General features: G+C 39.8%; 1 protein-coding gene across 2 annotated transcripts in view; it reads left to right on the forward strand.

The window, feature by feature from the left end:
- Positions 1-5,430: 5,430 nt before the first annotated feature.
- The window catches only part of OSMR (oncostatin M receptor), a 94,198-nt gene continuing 74,588 nt past the window's right edge, over positions 5,431-25,040 (forward strand). For both annotated transcript variants that reach the window (XM_017505891.2, XM_017505893.2), the window contains exon 1: positions 5,431-5,654. The gene's annotated coding sequence lies outside the window, so the exon portion shown is untranslated. The remainder of the gene's footprint in view (positions 5,655-25,040) is intronic.

Below are 25,040 nucleotides of genomic sequence, written 5' to 3' on the forward strand. Positions count from 1 at the left end.
TAGATTTAATAGCCCAATGAAAATAACACAAAAGGAATTTGTAAGCTTCAAGATAGTTCAGTAGAAATTATTGAATCTGAAGAGCTCAGAGAAAAATGTTGAAAAACAACAGAGGCTCATGGGCATTTAGGACTATATTAAGGGGTCTGACATACTTGAAACTGGAATTTCAAAAGGATTAGAAAGATAATGTGCAGAAAAGATAAGGTGCAGAAAAGATATTAAAAAGATATACAGGCTGAAGCATTCTCCAATTTGGTAAAAGACACAAATTTATAAATTCAAGAAACTCAGCAAATGTCAGGCAGGATAGATAATAATTTTAAAACTTCTAAGCACATCACTGATAAACTACTGACAATCTAAGATAATAGGAAAATGTTTAAAGCAACCAGAGAAAAAATGACACATTATATTGACAGGGGAAAGAAGAATCAAATAATGGCTGACTTCTCATCAGAAGCAATGAAAGCCATTAAACTGTTGAACAGTATCTTTAAATAGATGAAAGAAAACAGAATTCTATATCCAACAAAAACATTCCTTGAGAATTCCTTGAGTTTGAGACCAGCCTGGGCCATGCAGTGAGACCCCATCTCTAAAAAAATAAAAATGGAAATATAAAAAGATGAAAGTATTTTCATAATCCAGGAAAAAAAAAAAGAAGAAAAGGAGGAACAGAACAACAAAACCAGAGAGAACAAAACAGAAAACTTACAGGAAAATGGTAGGCTAAACACAAGCATATCAAAGTGAAATAAAGATTTTTTTCAAATAAAATAAGACTAACACTATGTATCTCCAATAGACCTGCAATAAAAAATATACTAAAGTAAGTTTTTTAGGTTTACAGAAATGCTAACATGGAGAAATTTAGATCTTTGGGAAGGATTAAATGTAAATATGTATATAAATATGAAAGATTTTCTCTTAATTTCTTTAAAATACATATTACATTGTGGGTTTTATCTTGTCTGTAGGTGTAATATACTTTACAAATATAGTGTAAAAGATGCAGTGTGTGGTTAAATGAACCTATTAAGTGAAAAGGTACAATACTATCCAAGTACACAGTGGAAATTAAGAATGTACAGTGTAACCCATAGAGAAAACATTAAGACATCATGCAAAAAGGAATAACCAAAAAAAAGAAAAAACAAAAGGCAAATAAAAATGGAATTCTAAAAAGTGTTCAAAGCCAGCTATGATGGCTCATGCTTGCAATATCAGCTACTTGGGAGGCTGAGTCAGGAGGATCACTTAAGGCCAGGAGTTTGAGACCAGCCTGGGCAATGTAGTGAGACCCCCATCTCTAAAATAAATATGAAAATATAAAAAGATAAAAAGTATTTATATAGTCCAGAAAAAAAAGAAAAGGAGGAATAGAAAAAAACAGAGAGAACAAAACAGGAAACCTATAGTAAAATAGTAGACTAAACACAAGCATATCAATGATTGCCCTAAATGTAAGTCTACTAAACAGTCTTTATCAAATTAAAATGCAGAGATTATTGGTCAACTTTTTAAAAAAATCTCAACTATATGTTTTCTGTAAGAGATTCAGTTTAAACATAAATACAACCACAGATTTATTTAGGATTAACCTTAAGCCAATAGTTCTCAAAAGTCCCAAAAGTTCCTGTCTAATTCTCTCTACAGTACTTCCTCTCTCACTGTATTAATGTTCTATCTTTTAGCATTACAGCTGCGCTCAAATTTAGTAAGTGCCATAACCATAGGCCAAGAGAATAAAAGCAGCTATCTAAACAAACACATATTCAATATTTTCCCTAAAGTCCCTGAGGGGAAAAAAGAGTAAAAGATCCAGGAAGGTTCTCCCCATTGTCTGGTTTCTGATGACTTCTGGGACAAGGTGTGAGCGCAATTACAACATCCAGAAGAGAGTGGAATGTACAAAATCAATCAATCAATCAATTTTCAGATAATATCTAGTTTAATCAAGGAATTCCTGTAGAATTATTATGGATAACATATTCATCACTTAAATTCACGTAACAGATTTTGAAAGAAAAACAATTCATCATCAAGTCATTATAGGGAATTCCGAAAATGATAAAATGAGAAAGTCCCATGTAGTCTCCTTATACTCAACATCTTGCTTTGTTATTGCTGAGTCACCTTGTTGGATATTTAGAAGTTAGATGTGTAACTGCACCAGACCAGTCTAGTCTATAAAACATACAAAAATTAGTCATGCGTGGTGCTGTGTGCCTGTAGTCCCAGCTGCTTGGGAGGCTGAGGTGGGAGGATTCCTTGAGCCCAGGAGGTGGTGGTTGCAGTGAGCCAAGATTGCACCACTGCATTCCAGCCTGAATGACAGAGACCCTGTCTCACACACACACACACACACACACACACACACACGCACACACTCACACACACAAAGTCAAATGTGATAATATGCCAACAAAATACAGAATTCTACAGAACTTGTAGATGACGGTCATTGTAAACCATCATCTGCTGCTTAGGTGATGAAGCCACTTTCTTCACAAAATCCCCAATTCCTTCAAATTCCATCAGCTGGTAACAAAATGCTGCTAAACTTGTAATTATAGATATTTACAGTAGTTGGATAAATAGAATCATAATGGTATTTTACAATTTACATAGCTGATTTCATATATGTAGATATAGATGTCTACATATAGATGAATATAATGTTCCTGACTGTCACAGAACTATTTTTCCTCTGAGAAGTTAGATAAGGTAGCGATACATTTCACTAATTCCTCCCCCATAAGAGTAATACATATGAGATTTTCCAATGGTAGATGGAAGATGAAAGAGGATGGATCGAGAATCATTCCCAGGGTTTTGCCTCCAGTGTCTAGAAACCTGGACCATTAACTTAGTAAAGGTTAAAGCTTAGTACAGGTTAAATGAAGGCTGGTTCATTAACTTAGTAAAGGTTAAATGCTGGGCCATTCACTTAGTATAATAAAATCAAGTAAGAAGAACTAAAGAGTTTGAATTTGGGCATACTAATTTTGAAGTACGAATACTTTGGTTTGGAGCGCAGATGAAATCATTGCAATGGAAAGGAAGAGCTGAGAGCCCTCAAGGCACACGTGATCATTGAAATCCTAGATGTGAATGTGATCATGCAGAAGACTGTGAATTCAGAGAAGGTCAAGGATGGGGCCCTGGGAAACACCAACATTTAGGGGGCAAGTGGAGAACAAGAAGCCCAAAAATACGACAGGGAAGGAAGTCAGGGAAATGAAGAAGGAATGGAGAGAGTATTGCTACTGAAATCAAAAGGAAGAGAGAACACAAGAAAGAGTGTTCAATGAAGTAGAATAATATATGCCTTAGGCACACAATCTTATCAAAGCTAAGTAAGGATGGCTATTTTAGCTCTTAGCTTAATAAGCCATTGGTATTTTTCACCTTTTTCCTATTAGCTATTTTCAGGACAATAGTTGATAGGAACATGGTATCACTTTCCTGGTACTATGTATCAGCTTTCTAGGGCTGCAGTAAAACATTACCACAAACTTGCTGGCTTAAGGAAACGTATTCTCTTAGTCTGGAGGCCAGAGGTCTGAAATTAAGACATTGGCAGGGTGGCTTCTTCTTAGGGGTTTAAAGGGAGCCCATTCCATGCCTCTCTCCTAGCTTCTGGTGACGGTTGGCAACCCTGTCATTTCTTGGCTTGAGTCAGCATAAGCAGGATATCTGTCTCAGTGGTCACACGGTGTTCTTTCTGGGTGGGTGTCTGTGTCCAATTTCCCCTCTTTAGAGAAGTACAGCAGACACTGGATTACTCTCATATGACCTCAGGTTAACTTGATTAAATCTGCGAAACTACTTCCAAATAAAGTGATATTTTGAGGTCTGGGGTAGATCTGACTTTATGGACAAGTTATACCCACTGTTAAGGACATGATGGCAAATGTATAAGTGCTACTGCAACTAGATTCTAGAATAAAGTATAAATGTAAGAAATTAGAATGGTGCAGAAACAGATAAATTGTATGTGAGCACTTTATTGTAAAAAATTTTTACACTTCAGCCTTCTTCAATGGCAATAGGAGCCCCAAATAAATTAAGATTCACTTTTTAGAAATTCATACTGGGCTGAATATTTTTATTTTACATCTCATCTGCTAGAAGAGAGATCTCTTTTAACTGTTTCTATAAAGAATAATTTTTTTCTCTGTAAAATACAAAATCATATTTTTTGTATTTCCAACTCTTGGGCTTGACAGTTTCCATAACCATGCAGACGGCTAAACTAATGGACTCTTTAAAAGTCTTCAAGTAATGAGAGGTGTGGCAAAGGACTATACATTTATTGAGACAAAAATACCTTTTATTATCATCAAATATTTATTATGCAACACAGTCTTTCTGGCACCATTAGGCATTAAGTGTATTAGGGCCTTTAGGCCTTTGTTTTAGGAAAAAAAAAAAAAAGACTCCCAACTTTCCTTGGGATAACATTAGGGAGGAGCCAGATATGTGAACAAACATAAAACTAACATTTTAAAATAATTCTGACATTATTTTGAGTCATCCAGTCCATTCAAGATAGGATTCTAAGATATGCTTACCGTCGGTACTCGTGGATCACTCTTGGTTTCGCCCCGCACCCCCCTTCACACCATCTTCCTTTTGTGACACTTTCCAAGGTCCCCGAACTCAAACCAAACCAGGCTCAGCTGACTTGGAGCAAGGCCCCTTGCCTGCCGATCTGTCAGGCTTCCAGACAGGCGAGGCTTTGGGACCCCCGAGCCAGACCCCCCTCCTCTGCCGGACCAAGGTTGCCTCGGAAGGCTCCGTTATCCTGTAACTAAGGGAGGTCAAACGCGCCTTTCCAAGGCTCAGACACGGTAAAGACTGAAAGGCATTTTTAAGGGGAAAAGTAAACCATGTGTAGCAAAGGCTTCGCAACTGTTGCAGCTGAAGAAACTTTTTCGGACAGGGCGTTTTTAGATAGAACGCGAGTGGGGGGGACACGGGGACCCTATGACTCGGTTCAAACACGGTTTCATTGCTCTGGACGTCAAATGGAAACACAGCCAAAAGTTTGGTTAAAGGACTTCTCTTGCCTGAAGATTTTCGGCGGGGATCTCACTGGTTTGGCCTCTGGGTAGGGACGACAAGTGCCCCTGTGGGATACACAGCCCAGGCCTCAGCGGTCACTCGGCTTCCCTCTGGTCCCGCCGGCTGTCCCGGGCGTCCTCGGCCCGGGCAGGAGCAGCGCTGCGCGCGGGGCGCAGAGCCTCGGCCGCCGAGTTTTCGGTTTCCGCGTTTCCTTCCCAGGCCTCTCCCACTTCCTCTTCTCCCCGCCGCCCGCCCGCCCGCAAAGTCCGGGTGGCGAGGCCGCGCCTCCCGCAGGATCCCGTCCGCCTCCCCCGCGGGACCGAAGGGAGGCGAATTCCTGTGGGTCCCAGCAGTGCCAAGAGTGCGCAGCAAGACGGGAAATTGCAAAAGACCTCACCCCTCTGCCCTCCCCCGCGGTTTTCCCGTAACTCCCGCCCCTCCGCGCTCGCCCCGCAGCTGATTCATAGCCCCGGCCCGGGCCGCCTCGGCACGTCCGCTCCGGCGTCCACACCGGCGCCCGCACCCGCGCCCCACCCGCCGCGGAGGACTCGGCCCGGCTCGCGGAGCCCTTCGCCCGCGGCGTGAGTATCCCCGACGCGCCCGGCCCCGCTCTGCTGGAGCCCCGGCTCCTCGCCGCCCTCCCTGGCTTTTCCGACGGGCGAGCCCGGCGCTGCGCGGGAAAGAATCCGAACACTTGGAGGCCAGTCTCTGCTGGACCGGCCGGGAGCGCAGCCGCCCGCTCCCCTCCTGGCGCTGCCCCTGCTTCGCGTTTGCCTTGGCTGGGCTTCCACCTGCGCGGGGACGGCACTCGGAGGGTCCTCGCCCCAGGCCCACCTACCTGGTGGGTAAACACTCAAAGATTCATTCCTCACAAGCCGCACGCTGCCGGGTCTCCCATTTCACAGCCTGTGTGAAACTCACCATCCCAGCGCCTCTTTCTCAAATGATGGGGGAATGCTTGTTGAGTGAAAATCCCCATTTGATCCCCTCTTGGAAGGTTGCTTCCCCAACCTCTCCTCTCCTCTCGTAACCCTTAACTCCCAACCGACAGAGCCATTTCTCTGGGAATCCTTGTATCTTCCCCACCTGCTCCCTAGAGTAGAAGGGGTAGGAGCTCACTCACAGGTGGACAGAGGAAACCCTCGGCGACTCGGCGGTAGTGTCCCGGGCGCTTACCTTCTTCTCCAGCCACGTGAATGGAAGTGGTCCTCTACATTCTGGAAACCTAGGCACGGAGGGGTTTAGTAACTTGCCCAAGGCCATATAGTTAGCTGTGAGGGCAGTGAAATCCAAGCCGGCTCGTGCAGGCCAGGGTTTTATTTCTGACACCGCCATTCCTTTCTTGATAGTTCTTGATCTGCCATTCATCTACCCACCCATGCGTGCCTGCATCCGTCCATCCATCCTGCCTGCCTTGCTGCGGAGGCACAGTGCTAGGTGCTGCTGATGGAGTGGCTTGGTAACAGACCTGCCTGGAGAACACTTTGGGAAGAAGATACTCAAGAGAAGTAAATGGGAGGGTCTATGTTGGCAGAAAAGGTAGGAATGAATGTGGGATATCTAGTCTGAGCTAGAAGGAATTCTGATGGCAGAGAAAGAAATTTTGGGGTCTTATTCCCAAGAATAAAACTGACTTTGGAATATGGGTCAAGCTACGTATCACCTCTTAGTTTTCTTGTCTGCAAAATCATAATGGTTCATACTTACTGTGGGCCAGCCCCCTATTCCAAGCACTTGACATATGCTAGCTCATTTAAGCTTCAGAGTGAGGCAGGTACTAGTTTTGTCATTCTTATTGTATTGAGGAAACTGAGGCCCAAAGAGGTTTTGTAACTTATCTAGGGTCACACAGCTAGCAGGTGGCAGGATCAGGATTTGGGTTTAGAGTCTGCTCGTGATCCCTGTGCTGTGGCTCAAACTCTAAGACCGCGTGTTTCATTGTTGTCCTGCTTGTCTCTCTCCTGGGCTGCTTTAAAATGCACTCAGAGGTCCTTGAGGTTCCCAAACTCCGCTGTGTCTGAGAATCATTTCTGAAGCTTTCCGGAGCATCAGACTACAACCACAGCCTCCGATTCAGAGTCTTCAGGAACTGCTCCTTTTAATGTTTCCCCAGTAGTGTTTGTTCAGTGCCTCCAGAGCTAGGAAGCTCACCACTTCACGTTTTATTGCAGGAAGAGCTAGTTCTCAGCTGTAAATTGCCTCCTTGTGACTTATATCTTGGTCCCAGTTCTGCCACTATTTGTCCCAGCAGGTGTAGCTCAGCCTTTTGTATCAAAGGTGGCTTTGAGAGAAAAAGGCTGGTCTTGGGTGTTCCCTCCTCAGGGACTCGAGCTGCATTGGGGAGAGAACACTTAAACACTTCCTCTTTCCCATCTACTCTTTTCTGTAGCCTGAACAGACCAGGAACACATGCAGAGGTGTTGCTGGATCTCTAATGTTTTTGTAACCCTTTGTCCTGAGGACAAAACCAAGTTAGGAGAACTATTACGGTTTTGAAAGAGAAATCAGTGGTACTACATTTGACAAGAAGAAAGCGTAGGTTTTTCTTATGGGAAAGGGCTGGGGCGTTCCTTGGCTGCAGTAGAAGGGAATCGTAGTGAGTGTCATCTCCTTCATTTACAGGAACAGTGAGCCTTGGCCCTCCTTTCCCTGGGGGAGGAAATTCTTCTTGATTTCTTAAAAAATGTGTAAGACGGGGGAAAAAAAACCAAAACCAAAACAAAAAGAATATCGTGGCCTTGCGGGAGAAACCCCCTCCTCCAAGCAGGCTTCTTTGTAGCTGCATTGAAGGGAGAATTTCTTTTCCATCAGCTGTGCGGTGGCTTCACAGCCCTCCTTCCCTCCTCACTTTAGTTCTACTGGTTGCTCTGCATTTGTGTACTCCATGTTGTATTCTATTTTTATGTTTTAAAAGTAATACAAATAATAACAACTCATCCTCGCTCTAACAATATAGAAGTAAAGTGAAATGTAGATGTGCCATCACCACCCTACTCCCACTCAGAAGAGGGAAGGTTAAGTTTGATAATACCATTCTAAGGTTTGTTTTTCTTTTCTGGATTTACATAATACATACATATACGTATGTTTTAAATATGCAAATGAATCTTACTATACTTATTATGCAGCTTGCTTTTTCACTTTCCAAGTCTCAGAGATCTTTCCATGGTCTGTACATACCTCTTTTGTTAATGGCTACTTGTTACTCTTTTTTTTTTTTTTTTTTGGTGAAACAGGGTCTCACTCTGTGGCACAGGTGGAAGTGCAGTGTCATGATCATGACTGACTGTAGCCTCCACCTTCTGGGCTCAAGTGATCCTCTCACCTCAGCCTCCTGAGAAGCAGGGACTACTGGCACATGCCACCACACCTGACTTTATTTTTATTTTTATTTTTGTATTTTCGGTAGAGATGGGGTCTCTCCATGATGCCCAGACTGGTCTTGAACTCCTGGGCTCAAGCAATCTGCCTGCCTTGGCTTCCTAAAGTGCTGGGATTACAGGCATGAGCCACTGCACCCGTCCAGCTACATGTAATTCTAAAGTAGAAATAGAATATAATTTATCAGTCTCTTCCTGTGTTGATGGAGATTTAGCATTAGCAACATTGCTTCAGGGCAGATCACACATTCATCTTCGTGCTCAAGTGTATTTCTGTGGAAGAGAATCTGCAGAGAGGTATTCTTGCCTCAAAGGGTTTGCCCATTTTTCCACTTGATAGATGCTTTGTAACTTAATTTTTTTGTAAAGTTTTAGACAGCTGATCTAATAGCTTTTATTTAATAATTTGGCTTTTTTTCCAATTCATTTGAAATTCTATTTTTATCTAAAATAAATTCCTGTTTGTAAAAGGGTCTGGGTCAGGACTCTATTCTGTTTCATTGATATATATATACATTGTATCTTCCTATACCAGTATCACGCTGAGTTAACCCACTGTAGCTTTTGATAGTGTTTTTAAAAATCTAGTAGTATGTATTTGTACTTTTTTAAAAAAACTTCTTTTATGAATCACATACATTTTCTCTTTACACATAGCCTGTCAAGTTTAATAAAATCCTATTCTTAATTAAGATTTTATTGAGTTTATAATTGTTAGCAATTTTTAATGCTTTAATGTCCACTTTGGTATGAACCCCAAGCTTTAAGGAAGCCCCATCATGTGAACTTTGGTTAATGACTTATCTGATTTCAAATACTGGCTTCACATCAGACTAATTGGGTCAATTTGGATAAGTTACTTTTAACCTTTCTTAGCCTTAATTTCCTCCTTTGTGAATGGGAATAATAATAATAATATCATCCTTTTCTTAGGGCTGTTATGAGGATTCAATTAATAAATGCATGTAAATCACTTAGGGCATCTGGTAGAGAGTTAGTATCTAATACACGCTAGGTGGGATCATATTCATATTTATATCCTACTTGTGGTTTTGCAGAATGTCCTACTGGTAGTAGGAAATAGTAAATAATTTTCTTTGTTTATTGGTAGTATCCTAAGAGACAAAAATATATCATATCTTTTAAATATGAGTGTTTCTCAAACTTCAATGTGCACATGAATCACCTGAGGATATTGTTTAATTGCAGATCTTTATACAAGAGGTCTAAGGTCTGGCCTGAGATTTTGCGTTTCTGACAAACTACCAGGTGATGTCAATACTGTTGGTCCTTTGTCCACACTTAGGGTATACAGTCTTGCACTACTACTTGAAGTTATGCTGCTAGTGGTAGTACTTCCTATTTGTAATGAATGTGATTGACAGGATTTGTAAATTGATTTCTTTTAAAATTACATGCAAAGAACTAAATTATAGTTGTTTTTCTTTCTTTGTTCTTTCCTCCCTCCCTCCCTTCCTTTGTTTTTTGTTAAAAGAAAGAGGATTGGCTAGATCGCTAAATAGAATACCTAGTTTTGTTCTTGGATCTAGAATCATTGAGGCAATTACCTGTCTGGATTATTTTAAACTGTTGATTTAAGATGAAGACAGTCACATAAAATGTATACAGCCTGAATATAACATTTAATATCAACTAAAGAAAAGCACAATTGTAAGTGGGTTTTTGCAAATGGAAAAACGTAAGACATAAAGAACATTTGGAAAAATGTAATACCAAAGAATTCTCAGAAAACAGTGATTGTGGTTCCATCGTTCATGTGTATGCCAGCTTTTGGTAAGCTGTGCATCAACAGAAGTTATGCTTTCTTCTGAGTAAATTTTTTATACACCATGTTATTTCTTGGTCACCTCTTTCTACTCCCAGCCTCCCTAATGGGGAATTTTGAGCAAGTTTACTTCATATATACTTCAGTGAGCCTGCTAGTAAGCAGGGGATGGTAATATAGTTTTTCTACTCAGGACATTGGTTACTTTTTGCATTTGGAATTGCATCATTAAAGTATTTACACTCTCTTAGAACCTAAGAGGTTACATTTTCTGTATAGAAACACATGGCAACCTCCCAGGCTGATCTAGTATGTAAAAACTGCCAACCTTTTTCAAGTCTGTCCAGTAGCCATGGGTTGGATTAGAAACACAAATGCCATCAGCTAGTTTAATCGTGTTGGGATATATGGTCCAAGTGTGGAAATAAGGGAATTGTTACTTGCACAAGACTGAGCTTAATGGGTTTAAAACATGCACACACACACACACAGGTTTTAAGGAATGCTTTATGTTGCAGAATTGTATAACTTAAAACAAGTTATCTATAATTTCCCTTATTCTGCCTACCCCCTTTCCTCCATCTTAGCTGTAAATTTACAACTTAGCAAGTGGATGTGTCTTTTGGGGCTGGTTTGGCTCCCTCAAGTAGAAGATAGCAAGACAGAAACACATGTGCAAGAGATTTACTAGGGGAAGGACTTGTAAGGGGAAGGGAGTAACCAGAGACACAGAGCCTTCAGACCCACTACAGGTGTGATGCCTGTGGAAGGAGATGGAGAAGGAGGAAGGTGGGAAGGAGTTGCATCCAGCTGCAGCCATTGGCTGGGAACAGCCTGAGGTGCATGAATGTTCAGCAGATCAGAAGGGGCCGTGTCTGAAGACTGTCAGTCATCTATGCTCTCTTAAAGGGAGTACTGAGGGGCACAGCTGCCTACTCCCATGCTTCACTTTCAGAGATGTTCTTATGCGTATACTGTTCTGAAACTGGCTTATCCACTGTTGTGGTTTGGCTCTATCCATACCCAAATCTCATCTTGAATTGTAGCTCTCATAATTCCCTCATGTTGTAGGAGGAACCCAGCAGGAGAGAGTTGAATCCTGGGGGCAGTTTCCCCCATACTGTTCTCATGGTAGTGAATAAGTCTCACGAAATCTGATGGTTTTATAAGGGGAAACCCCTTTCACTTGGCTCTCATTCTTCTCTTGTCTGCCGCCATGTGAGATGTGCCTTTCCCCTCCCACCGTGACTGTGAGGCCTCCCCAGCCATGTGGAACTGTGAGTCCATTAAACCTTTTTCTTTTGTAAATTGCCCAGTTTCTGGTATGTCTTTATCAGCAGCATGAAAACAGGCTAGTACATTCACTCAGTATTTTAGAATATTTTTCCATGTCAGCACATGGATCTAGTTCATTCCTTTTAACAGTTGCATGGTGTCCCTTTGTAGAAATGCACGATAATTATTTTTCAGTTCCTTTTGAAGAACTCTTGGATTTTCATTTTTTTTTCCCTCAGGTATACAGTGCTACAACAGTCTTTAAATACATGTGTATACAATATATGAAGTCTATAAATCTATCGATCTATCATCTGTAGGGCAAAATTTTAACAATAGAATTATAGAATTATTTCTGGAGCAAGAGAAATGCACATAGAATTTTAGTCAATGTGGTCAAATGGACCTCCGTAAAGTTGTATGCTTTGATCATTAGTGAGTCACAATGCTTATTTCTGTAAACTCTTACCAATGTGAGGCATTAAGAGGTTTTTAAATGTTACAAATTGGATACTACATAGACATACACAGACATACAGACACACACAATTGTCTTTAATCCTTAGTGATCTTGCCAAGATTTTTGTAGGGGAGGGTGATTTGTATTTCCTTCTTTTTATGAATTACATATTCATGTTTCTTTACAGTTATTTGCCTGTTTTTACTATTTCTAAGAACTCTTTGTATGTTAGGGATAACTCTTTGTGATACATATTGAAACTCCTGTTTCCAGTTAAAGCACTAAAATGTTGCAGTGTTTATTAATCAATACAGCTATCTTTATCTTTCTTCACCTTTCCCCCACAATCCTTATCTTTTTTGCTTATGGGTTTTATATTATGCCTAACAGATTATAAAACTATTCACCTATGATTTATTCTAGTATTTTAATGGTTTTATTTCTTGCATTGATATCTTTGTTCATCTGGAATTTATTTTGCTGTAGGAAGTGAGGCAATCCAATAATGATAAAATTAACATTAACTGGGTTTACTACATGTAGGTTCTCATAAGCCCATTTAATCCTCAAGCCAATGCTACAAGGTAGGTTCTTTTATTCTCCTTCTACAGAAAAGGAAATTGAAACCTAGAGGGGTTAAATCACCTGCCTTTGGTCATCCAGTTTTTAAGTACCAAAGTAGGAATTTGACCCAAAGCCTTTTATGTCAGAGTTAATGTACTTAATTATTAATATTACAGCTTCCTTTTCCCACAAGTCTCCAGGCTATTGTTCCAGTACCATTTTGGGGAATGATGTGTGTTTTCTCAAAAGTGATTTAAACTGTCACCTTTAGCATTTGTACATTTTTTGGATTCAGAATACCCTTGGATTCAGGTTTTCCATTTTTTTATTTGGCTTCATTTACCTCTTAGAGACTCAGCCTTAATCCTAGCTGATGTCACAAATTCCAGAAATCTTGAACTGAATACTGCTTTTTAAAAAAAATCAGTTATGCATGAGCTCATTCAATTTCATAAATTAGGATTTACCTTATAACACTGGTGGAAACACTTAACCATTATCCAGTGGACAGGCTCAAGTGGTGGGGTGTGGGGGACAGACATGGAAGGAGAAATGCTCAAAGCTTCCCATGGCCGTAGCTTCCGATTGTGGAGCCTTGAGGAGGAAGGGAATTGGAGTGAACACTTGTAAGTGATCAACTCCATGCTGTAAGGGCAGAGGCCTCTTCAAAGGGCCTCTCAAATATAACTGGCAGTACTCTTAAAAAAATAAAGATAACCGAGGCTGAGAATCCTGGAGAACCTGCATGAAGTGGCAGGCAACTCTTTGTATAGCTGCACGGAACTCTTTCATAAATGCACACACCCAGGCATGAGACCTCCAAGAACAGCTTCTTCCTTTAAAGCAACATTTGCATAAGACATCATCAGGTCACCCAGCCAGTTTTGAAGAGTTTGGCAACACACCCACGTTCTTGGGAAGTGAATGACTCTTACCATGCTACTTCTCATGGGCATTATTTGTGGTGAGGAAATGTCCCAGGAATATTTCAGTAATGACAGAACAAGAAGTGTGGTGAGGAAGGGCATACTAAACATCCATTTAAAAAGTTGTGTTTTATTACGCATGTGATATTTATCTGAAGAATTTTCATAAGCATCTTTACTGAGAATGAGATTTTGCAAAGAGACAAGATGTGAATAAGAAGTTCTACAAAATCAATGGCAATTTGTCTTTCCTTCCTTTTGCTCTGCAAAGAAGGAGAGTCAATGCAAGATTTATAAATCAGGCAATATTTGATAATAGTAAAAGCAGAAAGGCCTGAACAGGAATCTATTTTCATTAAGATTGAAAGCAAAGAATAGAGAATATGATAAAATTGGTACCCATTTTTATTCATTTACAAATACTTGCTGAGTAGCACCTGTGTTTTGGGACTGATAAACGATGGGAAATAAGATCCAGGTCTGCCTGCAAGAGACTCATAGTCTAGTTGGGAATGGTGGAGACCTGAAAACTAGAGAGAAATGAAGAACAGATTTGGGGAAAGGACCAAGTAATGGGGATGAAGCAGGACATATTTTTTCCCTCTCCAAATTCTGCTGCTTCACACTTCCCTGACTTCCTTTTCTCAGTGGAAGTTGGAAGTAGCAATGCTTCTCACTGACAGTTGCAGGGAGAGAAAGCCAGCTGGGCGGATGAGAGGGCTGCCTGCCTTTCCTGTGCCAGAAGAGGGAGGGCTGGCTGCCTTTCCTGTGCCAGAGCTGCAGAGGAGACACGACCAAGGTTGTCCCACCCAGAGCAGCAATGAGTCTGTGCCTGGGCTGCAGGGGTTCTGCAGACTGCCCACCCTCACCACAGAGCCCTCACCCTTGAGGAGAGCTAGGAAAGCCTGGCCCAATCTTGGATTTTCATTTGATCTGCAGGAGGGGCTGCAGCGGAGGGTGTGGAGCAGCCCAGATCTTCGTGTGCAGACCTCCTCTCTTCTGTCTGTACTTCCGCTTTTGGTGATTGTCTAGTCTCATGGCTTTAAGTACTATGTCTAAGCACTGAGGATGCCTGAACGTATATGCCCAGCCAGGACCACTCTCAGACCTCCAAACTCTGTATCTGGCTAGCTGCCTGACATCTTTTCTTGGAGATGAAATAAGCATCTCAAACTATGTGGCAAAGTGAATTCTTGATACAGACCACCAGGTCTGTTCCTCCCACACTCCTCTACTTCTCTGTAAATGGCAATTCCATTCTTTGAGGGGCTCTGGTCAAAACTCTTGCAGCCATCCAGGATGTGTCACTTTGTCACCACCCATCCTGTCAGCTTTATCTTTAAAATCACTCCCAAATTCCACCACTGCTCCCTGCTTCCATGGCTGTCACCTGCTTTGAGTCCCTCATCATTCTTGCCTGGACCATTTCACTAAACCCCCCAGACCCCGCCCCCCCCCACCTGATGTTCCTCACTTCACTGTCATCCCTCACTTCACTGTCGTCCCTTCAATCTCTCATCCTTGCAGGATTCTGTTCAATGTAAGCTAGAGTGTTGTTACTCCTCTGCTTAAAATCCTACAGTGCTCCCATCTGGCTCAGAGCAGAAGCCCAGATTCTTCCCACGTTTTGCCTGCTCTGTTCTGCCTGTCTGTGTGCCCTCTGATGTCTTCTCTGGCTCTCACCGGTCAGCTTGCTCATCCTCTGTAGCCACACCTGGCTCCTCGCTCCCTGAATCCTCCAAGCAGCCCCCCCACCTCATGGCCTTTGCAGCGTGTTCTCCCTCACCTCTGGGCTTTTCATTGTGTTAGTCAGGGTCCTATCAGGAAACAGGTGGCACACTTGGAATAGGATAACTTGAGGATTTATTTACAAGGTATGGAGTTGTGGACTTCTTGGGTCTTGGAAGCAGCTGACTTGGAATCATTGGTGCCTGTGTTTTTTCACACAGCGTCAGCCATAAGGAAGACTGCCCCTATGGCATTTACCAAAGCAGGCTCTATAGTGTCTCTGGAATGTTCTTCCAGCTGTTGACTCCCGTTCTGTATGTTTTGATAAACTTTATTGATTTTACCAGAAGGTTTTTAGACAGTAGCTAGGACTCATCTTCCCTCTGTCTGTAGTCTGCAGGTGCTCTGGGGCCTGAAATAACTGGGAGTGGCATTGTCCAGTCCCACCACTGGGACTGGGAATAATAATCACTTTGCTTATCTGTAGGCAGTGACTACTGTGTCCTGCTTGTGCCTGCCCAACGTGTGTGAACTGATGCCAGAAAAAACAGGAAACCTGAGCACTGAAACTAAGCTTCTAGGATTCATAGTCTGACATATGTGAGAGACAGTATAGAGGGCAGGAATTCCAGACAAGACTATCTTGTGTTCTTTTATTTTTGGTTTTAGAGTGGAATGTAGTGGTGTGATCATGGTTCACTGCAGCCTCAAACTCCCAGGTACAAGGGATCCTCTTGACTCAGCCTCCCTTGTAACTGGGACTATGGGTATGTGCCACCATGCTCAGGTGATCTTAATTTTTATTTGTAGAGTTGGATCTTGCTATGCTGCTAGTCTGGTCTGGAACTCCTGGCCTTAAGTGATCCTCCAGCCTCGGACTCCCAAAATGCTGGGATTACAGGCATGAGCCATCATATCTGGCCCAGACAAGACTATGTTGGTGATTCTCAAAGGCTCTTCTGTGGTACCCAAACCATGGAAATACATCTTTTGTAAATAGTCATGTCTTTCCATTGTGTTGCTTGACAGCTTTTATTCTCTACTTTCTGCTTACCCTTAAATGATGAGTGGCTTCTAACTTTTAGTCTTAAGTTTTTCTGCCACATAATTTGACTATTTTGTGACATGTAAGATACTCAATATTCTAGGAAAACTCAAAAATTTTAAAAACATTTTAAATAGTCCTTTCTTAAAATATTTGGCAACATGCTCATCACTCTCTGAATCATCTGCTTTTAAATTTCTGAGATGAGATTTCCTTTCAATGGTGAACACCTTGCATTCATCAGATATTAATGTGAAGAGAATGAGATACTAAACCCATAGAATATAAGGGATAACCTAAATTGCACAGTGAGTGTCAGACATTTTGGAGGATTTTTCTTTGACTTCCCGTTGGTTATGACTAAAAACTATTTCCTCTAGAATTAGTTTTCTCCCTGGCTTTAATATTCAGTTGCAATACAGACCTATTTGAAATTTTATTTAAAATTGACACATAATTATTATACATCTTTATGGGGGTACAGTTGTGATGTTTCAGTGTATGTATACATTGTATAATGATCAAATCAAGGTAATTAGCATATTCAAAACTTTAAACATTTATCATTTCTTTCCGATAACATTTAAAATCCACTCTTCTAGCTATCTTTTATTTCTTTATTTTTATTTTTTTCTTGAGATGGAGTCTCGCTATGTCGCCCAGGCTGGAGTGCAATGGCATGATCTTGGCTCACTGCAACTGCCACCTCCTAGGTTTAAGTGATTCTCCTGCCTCAGCCTCCCGAGTTGCTGGGACTACAGGTGTACACCACCATGCCTGGCTAATTTTTGTGTTTTTATTAGAGACTGGGTTTCACCATGTTAGCCAGGCTGGTCTCGAACTCTTGACCTCAGGTAGTCCACCAGCCTCAGCCTCCCAAAGTGCTGGGATTACAGGCATGAGCTACTGTGCCCAGCCTCTTCTAGCTATCTTTTAAAAAATGGTATGTATAATAATTGTACATATTTAGGGGGTATATATAATATTTTGATACATGCATAAAATGTGTAGTAATTAAATCAGGGGTTTTAGGATATCTATCATCTCAAATATTTATCATTTCTTTGTGTTGGGAAAATTTTTTCCTCTAGCAGTTTTGAAATATACAATATATTGTTGTTAACTGTAATCATCCTGTGGTGCCATAGAACACTAGAGCTTACTCCTGCAATCCAACTGCATGTTTGTGCCTATTGACTGCCCCCTTCCTAACCCTTTTCAGCCTCAGGTAACCATCATTCTACCTTCTATTTCCATAAGATCCACTTTTTTTCTTTTTTTTTTTTAAGCTCCTACACATGAGTGAGGACATGATATTTTTCTTTCTGTGCCTGGCTTATTTCACTTAACATAATGACCTTGACTTCTATCCATGTTGCTGCAAATGACAGGATTTCATTCCTTTTTATGGCTGAATTGTATTCCACTGTGTATATAAAACACATTTTCTTTATCACTCATCCAGTGAATGACACAGGTTGATTCCATATCTTTGCTATTGTGAATAGTGCTGCAACAAACATGGAGGTGCAGGTATTTATTTTTGGTTTGAGAGTGGAATGTAGTGGTATGATCATGGCTCATTGCAGCCTCAAACTCCCAGATACAAGGGATCCTCTTGACTCAGTCTCCCTTGTAACTGGGACTTCTATCCAGTTACTTCTATCTAGTTACTTACTTATTTTCCTTTGAATAAATACCTAGTAGTGGAATTACTAGATTGTATGGTAGTTCTACTTTTAGTTTTTTGAGAGACCTCCATACTGTTTTCTATAATAGCTATGCTAATTTACATTCCCAGCACCAGTATATGAGTTCCCTTTTCTCTGCAACATTGCCAGCATTTGTTATTTTTGCCTTTTTTATAGTAGCCATTCTAACTGGGTAAGATGACATCTCACCGTGGTTTTGATTTGCATTTCCTTGATGATTATTGATGTTGAACATTTTTGCCATATACCTGTGAGCCATTTGTATGTCTTCTTTTGAGAAATGTCTATTCAGAATATTTGTCCACTTTTTAATGGGATTTTTCTTGTTATTGTTTGAGTTTTTTTGCATATTCTGTATGTTAATTTCTAGTCAGATGAATAGTTTGCAAATATTTGCTCTCATTCTGCAGGTTTTCTCTTCACTCTGTTGATGGTTTGCTTTGCTGTGGAGAAGCTTTTCAGTTTAGTATAGTTCTGTTTATCTGTGTTTGTTTTTGTTTCCTGTGCTTTTGAAGTCTTAGCGACAAAATTGTTGTCTTGACCAATGTGCTGAAGTGTTTCTCCTATTTTTTTCTTGTGTTTTTATAGTTTAGGTATTATGTTTAAGTGTATAATCCATTTTGCATTTATTTTTGTCTGTGATGAGAAATGGGGATATAGTTTCATTCTACAGCACAGCTATCGAGTTTTCCCAGCATCATTTATCAAAGAGTGTGTCCTTTCCCCAATGTATGTTCTTGGAATCTTGGTTGAAAATCATATGGCTGTAAACATGTGAATTTATTTCTGGGTTTTCTATTCTCATAAATTCTCATAAACAGACATAAATGTGTCTGTTTTTATACCAATATCCTGCTGTTTGGGTTACTGTAGTTCTGTAGTATATTTTGAAGGCAGGTGTTATGAGGTCGTAGCTTTGTTCTTTTTGCTCAGGATTGCTTTGGCTATTTGAGATCTTTTGGGGTTTCATATACATTTTAGAATTGTTTTTCCTATGTCTCTGAAAAGTGATGTCATTGATATTTTGAGAGGGATTGCAGTGAATCTGTAGATTGCTTTGGGTGATATGGTCATTTTAACAATATTACTTCTTCCAATCTCTGAGAATGGGATGTCTTTCTGTTTCAGTTCTCTCCAGTTTCTTTCATTAGTTTTGTATTTTTCCTTCAAGGTCTTTCACCCGCATGGTTAATTTTATTTTTAGGTTTTTGGTGTAGCTATCTCTTGATTGCTCCAAGATAGCAATGGGATTGCTTTCTTGATTTCTTTTCAGTCAGTTTGTTCTTAGTGTATCAGAACACTATTAATTTTTCTGTGTTGATTTGTAGTCTACAACTTTACTGAATTCATTTATCAGTTCTGCAAGTTTTTTGGTGGAGTCTTTAGGTTTTTATATATACAAGATCATGACATCTGTGAATGGGGACACTTTAACTTTCTTTCCAAATTCAGATGCCTTTTATTTCTTTCTCTTGCCTGACTGCTCTAGCTAAGACTTCCAATACTATGTTGAATAAGAGTTGTAAATTTGGGCATCCGTTTCTCATCACAACTGTAAGAAAAAGTATTTTGCTTTTCTCCATTCAGTATGATGGTAGCTCTGGGTTTGTCATATAGCCTTTATTATGTTGAGGGTCATTCTTTCTATGTCTAGTTTGTTGAGAGTTTTTATCATGAAGGAATGTTGAATTTTGTCAAATGCCTTTTCTGCATCTATTGAGATGATCATATGATTTTTGTCCTTCACTCCTTTCATGTAATATATCACATTTATTGATTTGCATAGGTTGAACTATCTCTGCATCCCTGGGATAAATCCCACATGATCATTGAGCATTATCTTTTTGACATGTTGATGAATTCTGTTTGCCTAATATTTTATTGACGATTTTTGCGTCTATGTTCATCAGAGATACTGGCCTATAGTTTTCTTTGTGTATGTGTCCTTGTCTGGCTTTGGTATCAGGGTAATGCTAGTCTTATAGAATTAGTTAGTGAGAATTCCTTCTTCTTTAATTTTTTTGAATACTTTGAGGAAATTGGTGTTAGTTCTTCTTAGTAAGTTTGGTAGAATTAAGCAGTAAATCCATCATCTGGTCCTGGACTTTTCTTTATTGGGAGACTTTCTATTATTCATTCTATCTCACCACTTCTCATTGACCTGCTATCTACTTCTGGTTCAATCCTGGTAGGTTGTGCGTGTCCAGAAGTTTATCCACTTCTTTTGTGTTTTCCAATTTGTTAGCTATGGTTGTTCATAGTAGTCTCTGATGATCCTTTGGATTTTTGTGTTATCAATTGTTATGTCTGCTTTCCCATTTCTGATTTTATTTACTTGGATCTTCTTTTTTTCTTGACTAGTCTAGCTAGAGGTTTATCAATTTTGTTTACCTTTTTAAAAAAAGCAACTTTCCATTCATCAATCTTTTTTTTTCTATTATAAGTTCTAAGGTACATGTGCAGAACGTGAAGTTTTGTTACTTGTTTATACATGTGCCATGGTGCTTTGCTGCATCCATCATCTCATCATCTACATTAGGTATATCTCCTACTGCTGTCCTGCCCTAGCCCCCCACCTCCCTACAGGCCCTGGTATGTGATGTTCCCCTCCCTGTGTCCGTATGTTCTCATTGTTCATCTCCCACTTATGAGTGAGAACATGCAGTGTTTGGTTTTCTGTTCTGGTATTAGTTTGCTGAGAATGGTGGTTTCCAGCTTCATCCATGTCACTGCAAAGGACATGAACTCATCCTTTTTTATGGCTGTGTAGTATTCCATGGTATATATGTGCCATATTTTCTTTATCCAGTCTATCATTGATGGGCGTTTGGGTTGGTTCCAAGTCTTTGCTATTGTGAATAGTGCTGTGGTGAACATATGTGTGCATGTGTCCTTATAGTAGAATGATTTATAATCCTTTGGGTATATACCCAGTAATGGTATTGCTGGGTCAAATGGTATTTCTAGTTCTAGATCCCTGAGGAATCACCACACTGTCTTCCACAGTGGTTGAACTAATTTACACTGTCATCAACAGTGTAAAAGTGTTCCTGTTTTTCCATATCTTTCCAATATCTGTTGTTTCCTGACTTATTAATGATTGTCATTCTAACTGGTATGAGATGATACCTCATGGTTTTGATTTGCATTTCTCTAATAACCAGTGATGATGAGCTTTTTTCATATGTTTGTTGGCTACGTAAATGTCGTCTTTTGAGAAGTGTCTCTTAATATCCTTTGCCCACTTTTTTGATGGGGTTGTTTGTTGTTTTCTTGTAAATTTGTTTAAGTTCTTTGTAGATTCTGGATATTAGCCCTTTGTCAGATGGATAGATTGCGAAAATTTTCTCCCATTCTGTAGGTTGCCAGTTCACTCTGACGATAGTTTGTTTTGCTGTGCAGAAGCCCTTCAGTTTAATTAGATCCCATTTGTCAATTTTGGCTTTTGTTGCCATTGCTTTTGGTGTTTTAGTCATGAGATCTTTGCCCATGCCTGTGTCCTGAATGGTGTTGCCTAAGTTTTCTTCTGGAGTTTTTATGGTTTTAGGTCTTATGTTTAAGCTTTTAATCCATCTTAATTTTTTTTAAGATGTAAGGATGGAGTCCAGTTTCAGTATTCTGCATATGGCTAGCCAGTTTTCCCAACACCATTTATTAAATAGGGAATCCTTCCCCCATTGCTTGTTTTTGTCAGGTTTGTCAAAGATCAGATAGTTGTAGATGTGTGACATTACTTCTGAAGCCTCTGTTCTGTTCCATTAGTCTACATATATGTTTTGGTGCAAGTATCATGTTGTTTTGGTTATCATAGCCTTGTAGTTTAGTTTGAAGTCGGGTAGTGTGATGCCTCCAGCTTTGATTTTTTTGCTTAGGATTGTCTTGGCTATGCGGGCTCTCTTTTGGTTCTATATGAAATTTAAAGTAGTTTTTTCTAATTCTGTGAAGAAAGTCAATGGTAGATTGATTGGAATATCATTGAATCTATAAATTAGTTTGAGCAGTATAGCTATTTTTATGCCATTGACTCTTCCTGTTCATGAGCATGGAATGTTTTTCCATTTGTTTCCTTTCTTATTTTCTTGAGCAGTGGTTTGTAGTTCTCCTTGAAGAGGTCCTTCACATCCCTTGTTAGTTGTATATTTAGGTATTTTATTCTCTTTGTAGAAATTGTGAATGGGAGTTCACTCATGATTTGGCTCTCTGTCTATTATTGGCCTATAGGAACACATGTGATGTTTGCACATTGATTTTGTATGCTGACACTTTGCTGAAGTTGCTTATCAACTTAAGGAGATTTTGGGCTGAGATGATGTGGTTTTCTAAATATACAATCATGTCATCTGCAAACAGAGACATCTTGAGTTCCTCTCTTCCTATTTGAATACCCTTTCTTTCTTTTTCTTGCCTGATTGCTTTGACTAGAACTTCCAGTACTGTGTTGAGAGGTCATCCTTGTCTTGTGCTGGTTTTCAAAGATTTCCAGCTTTTTCCCATTCAGTATGATACTGGCAGTGGGTTTGTCATAAATAGCTGTTATTATTTTGAGATGCGTTCCATCAGTATCTAGTTTATTGAGGGTTTTCAGCATGAAGGGGTGTTGAATTTTGTGGAAGGCCTTTTCTGCATCTATAGAGATAATCATGTGGTTTTTGTCATTGGTTCTGTTTATGCGATGGATTACATTTGTAGATTTGTGTACATTGAACCAGTCGTGCATCCCAGAGATGAAGCCAACTTGATTGTGGTGGATAAACTTTTTGTTGTGCTGCTGGATTCGGTTTGCCAGTAGTTTATTGAGGATTTTTGCATGGATGTTCATCAGGGATATTGGCCTGAAATTTTCTTTTTTTATTGTGTCTCTGCCAGGTTTTGGTGTCAGGATGATGCTGGCCTCATAAAATGAGCTAAGAAGGAGTCACTCTTTGTCTATTGTTTGGAATAGTTTCAGAAGGAATGGTACCAGCTCCTCTTTGTATCTCTGGTATAATTCGGCTGTGAATCCATCTTGTTCTGGGCGTTTCTTGGTTGGTAGTGTATTAGTTACTGCCTCAATTTCAGACCTTGTTATTGGTCTATTCAGGGATTCGACTCCTTCCTGGTTTAGTCTTGGGAGGTTATATATGTCCAGGAATTTATTCATTTCTTCTAGGTTTTCTAGGTTATTTGTGTAGAGGTGTTTACAGTATTCTCTGATGGTAGTTTGTATTTCTGTGGCATCAGTGGTAATATTCCCTTTCTCACTTTTTATTGTGTTTATTTGATTCTTTTTTTCTTCTAGACATTTATCTATTTTGTTAATATATTCAAAAAAAGCAGCTCATGGATTCATTGATTTTTTGAAGGGTTTTTTGTGTCTCTATCTCCTTCAGTTCTGCTCTGATCTTAGTTATTTCTTGTCTTCTGCTCTTGCTTCTCTAGTTCTTTTAATTGTGATTTTAGATCTTTCTTGCTTTCTCCTGTGGGTGTTTAGTGCTACAAATTGCCCTCTAAACTTTGTTTTGTTTTGTTTTGTGTTAATCGTTTGTTCTTTTTTTTTCTCTCTTGCTGTTTGTCATTGCAGTTTGGTGGTTTTCTGCAGTGGGTGTATTTGAGTCCTTGCTTTTTCTCTTTTTTTTTTTTTTTTTTTTTTTTTTTTTTTTTTTTTTTTTTTTTTTTGCCTGTGTCCCGTTAGTTTTATATTTTCACATGTTTTCATGATGGCAGATATTATTCTTTCACTTCCAGATATAGGATTTTTTAAGCATTTCTTGTAGGGCTGGTGTAGAGGGGGTAAATTCCTTTAATTTTTGCTTGTCTTGGAAAGCCTATTTCTCTTTCATTTTTGAAGGATAACTTTGCTGAATATAGTATTCTTGCCTGAAGTTTTTTTTTTTTCTTTTTTTCTTTCAGCACTAGAATATATCTGCCCATTCTCCCCTGGCCTGTAAGTTCTCTACTAAGAAAGCCACTGTTAGTTTGATGGGAGTTTCTTTATATATGACTAGGTCCTTTTCTCTTTCCTTTTTAAAAGTTATCTATCTGTCTTTAACTTTTGACAGTCTGACTTTTTTGGGGTTCAATATCTTTGGGAATCTCTGAGCTTTCTGTATCTGGATGTCTATATCTCTTGCAAGACTTGGAAAGTTTTCAGCTATCATTTTGTTAAATAGATTTTCAATGCCATTGCCCATGTCATCTCCTTATGGAACACCAGAAATTTGAATATTTGGTCACCTTTTGGTGTCCCATATGTAATATAGGCATTCTTTCTTCATTTAAATTCTTATCTCTGTCTATCTGTCTGTCTGTCTCTCTCTTTCTTTCTCTTTCTCTTTTTATGACTGGGTTATTTCAAAAGACCTGTAAACAAGTTCAGAAATTCCTTCTAGTCTGTTGTTGAAGCTCTTGATTGTATTTTTTATTTCAGTCATTGAATTATTGAGGTACAGGATTTCTGTTTGGTTCCTTTTAATGATATCTGTTTTGTTGAATTTCTCATTCAGATATGAATTGTCCTGATTTATTTAAATTGTTTTTGTTCTATTGTATCTCTCTGAGTTTCTTTAATATCATTACTTTGAATTCTTTTTCAGACATTTCATAGATTTCTTTTTCATTGGAATCCGTTGCTAGAGAATTTTTATGTTCCTTTGGAGGTATCACGTTTCTTTGCATTTCCATGTGTATTGTGTCCTTACATTGCTATCTGAGCATCTGGTGAAAGAGTTGCTGTTTGTAATTTTATGGATTTGCTTTCATAGGGAAATATTTTTTTCCTGTAGCTATATTGATAATGTTAGTTGGCTTGGTTGCTTAGGCTGCTGTTGTTAGTAGAAGCTGAGGTAAGACTTTGTTAAGGATGGGGACACTAGGCAGGCTGGTTGTTGAGCCCCAGTGGTGGTGGTGGTACCAGGCCTAGTGGTCAGTCCTTGGGCCCCCACATGCCCACCTGATGTACACAAGCACCAGTGGTAGTGGGTTTGGATGGCCCAATCCTTGGGCCTCCATGTGGCTTGCTTGGGTGCCAGTAGTGGCAGTGGTAGGCCAGGCAGGCAGACAGATCTTCTGGCCCTTGGGCAGCATGTGTGGTGTTGGTAATGGTAGTTGTGGCA

This window comes from Cebus imitator, unplaced genomic scaffold (genome assembly GCF_001604975.1).
Source record: "Cebus imitator isolate Cc_AM_T3 unplaced genomic scaffold, Cebus_imitator-1.0 Scaffold344, whole genome shotgun sequence".
Classification (NCBI taxonomy): domain Eukaryota; kingdom Metazoa; phylum Chordata; class Mammalia; order Primates; family Cebidae; genus Cebus; species Cebus imitator.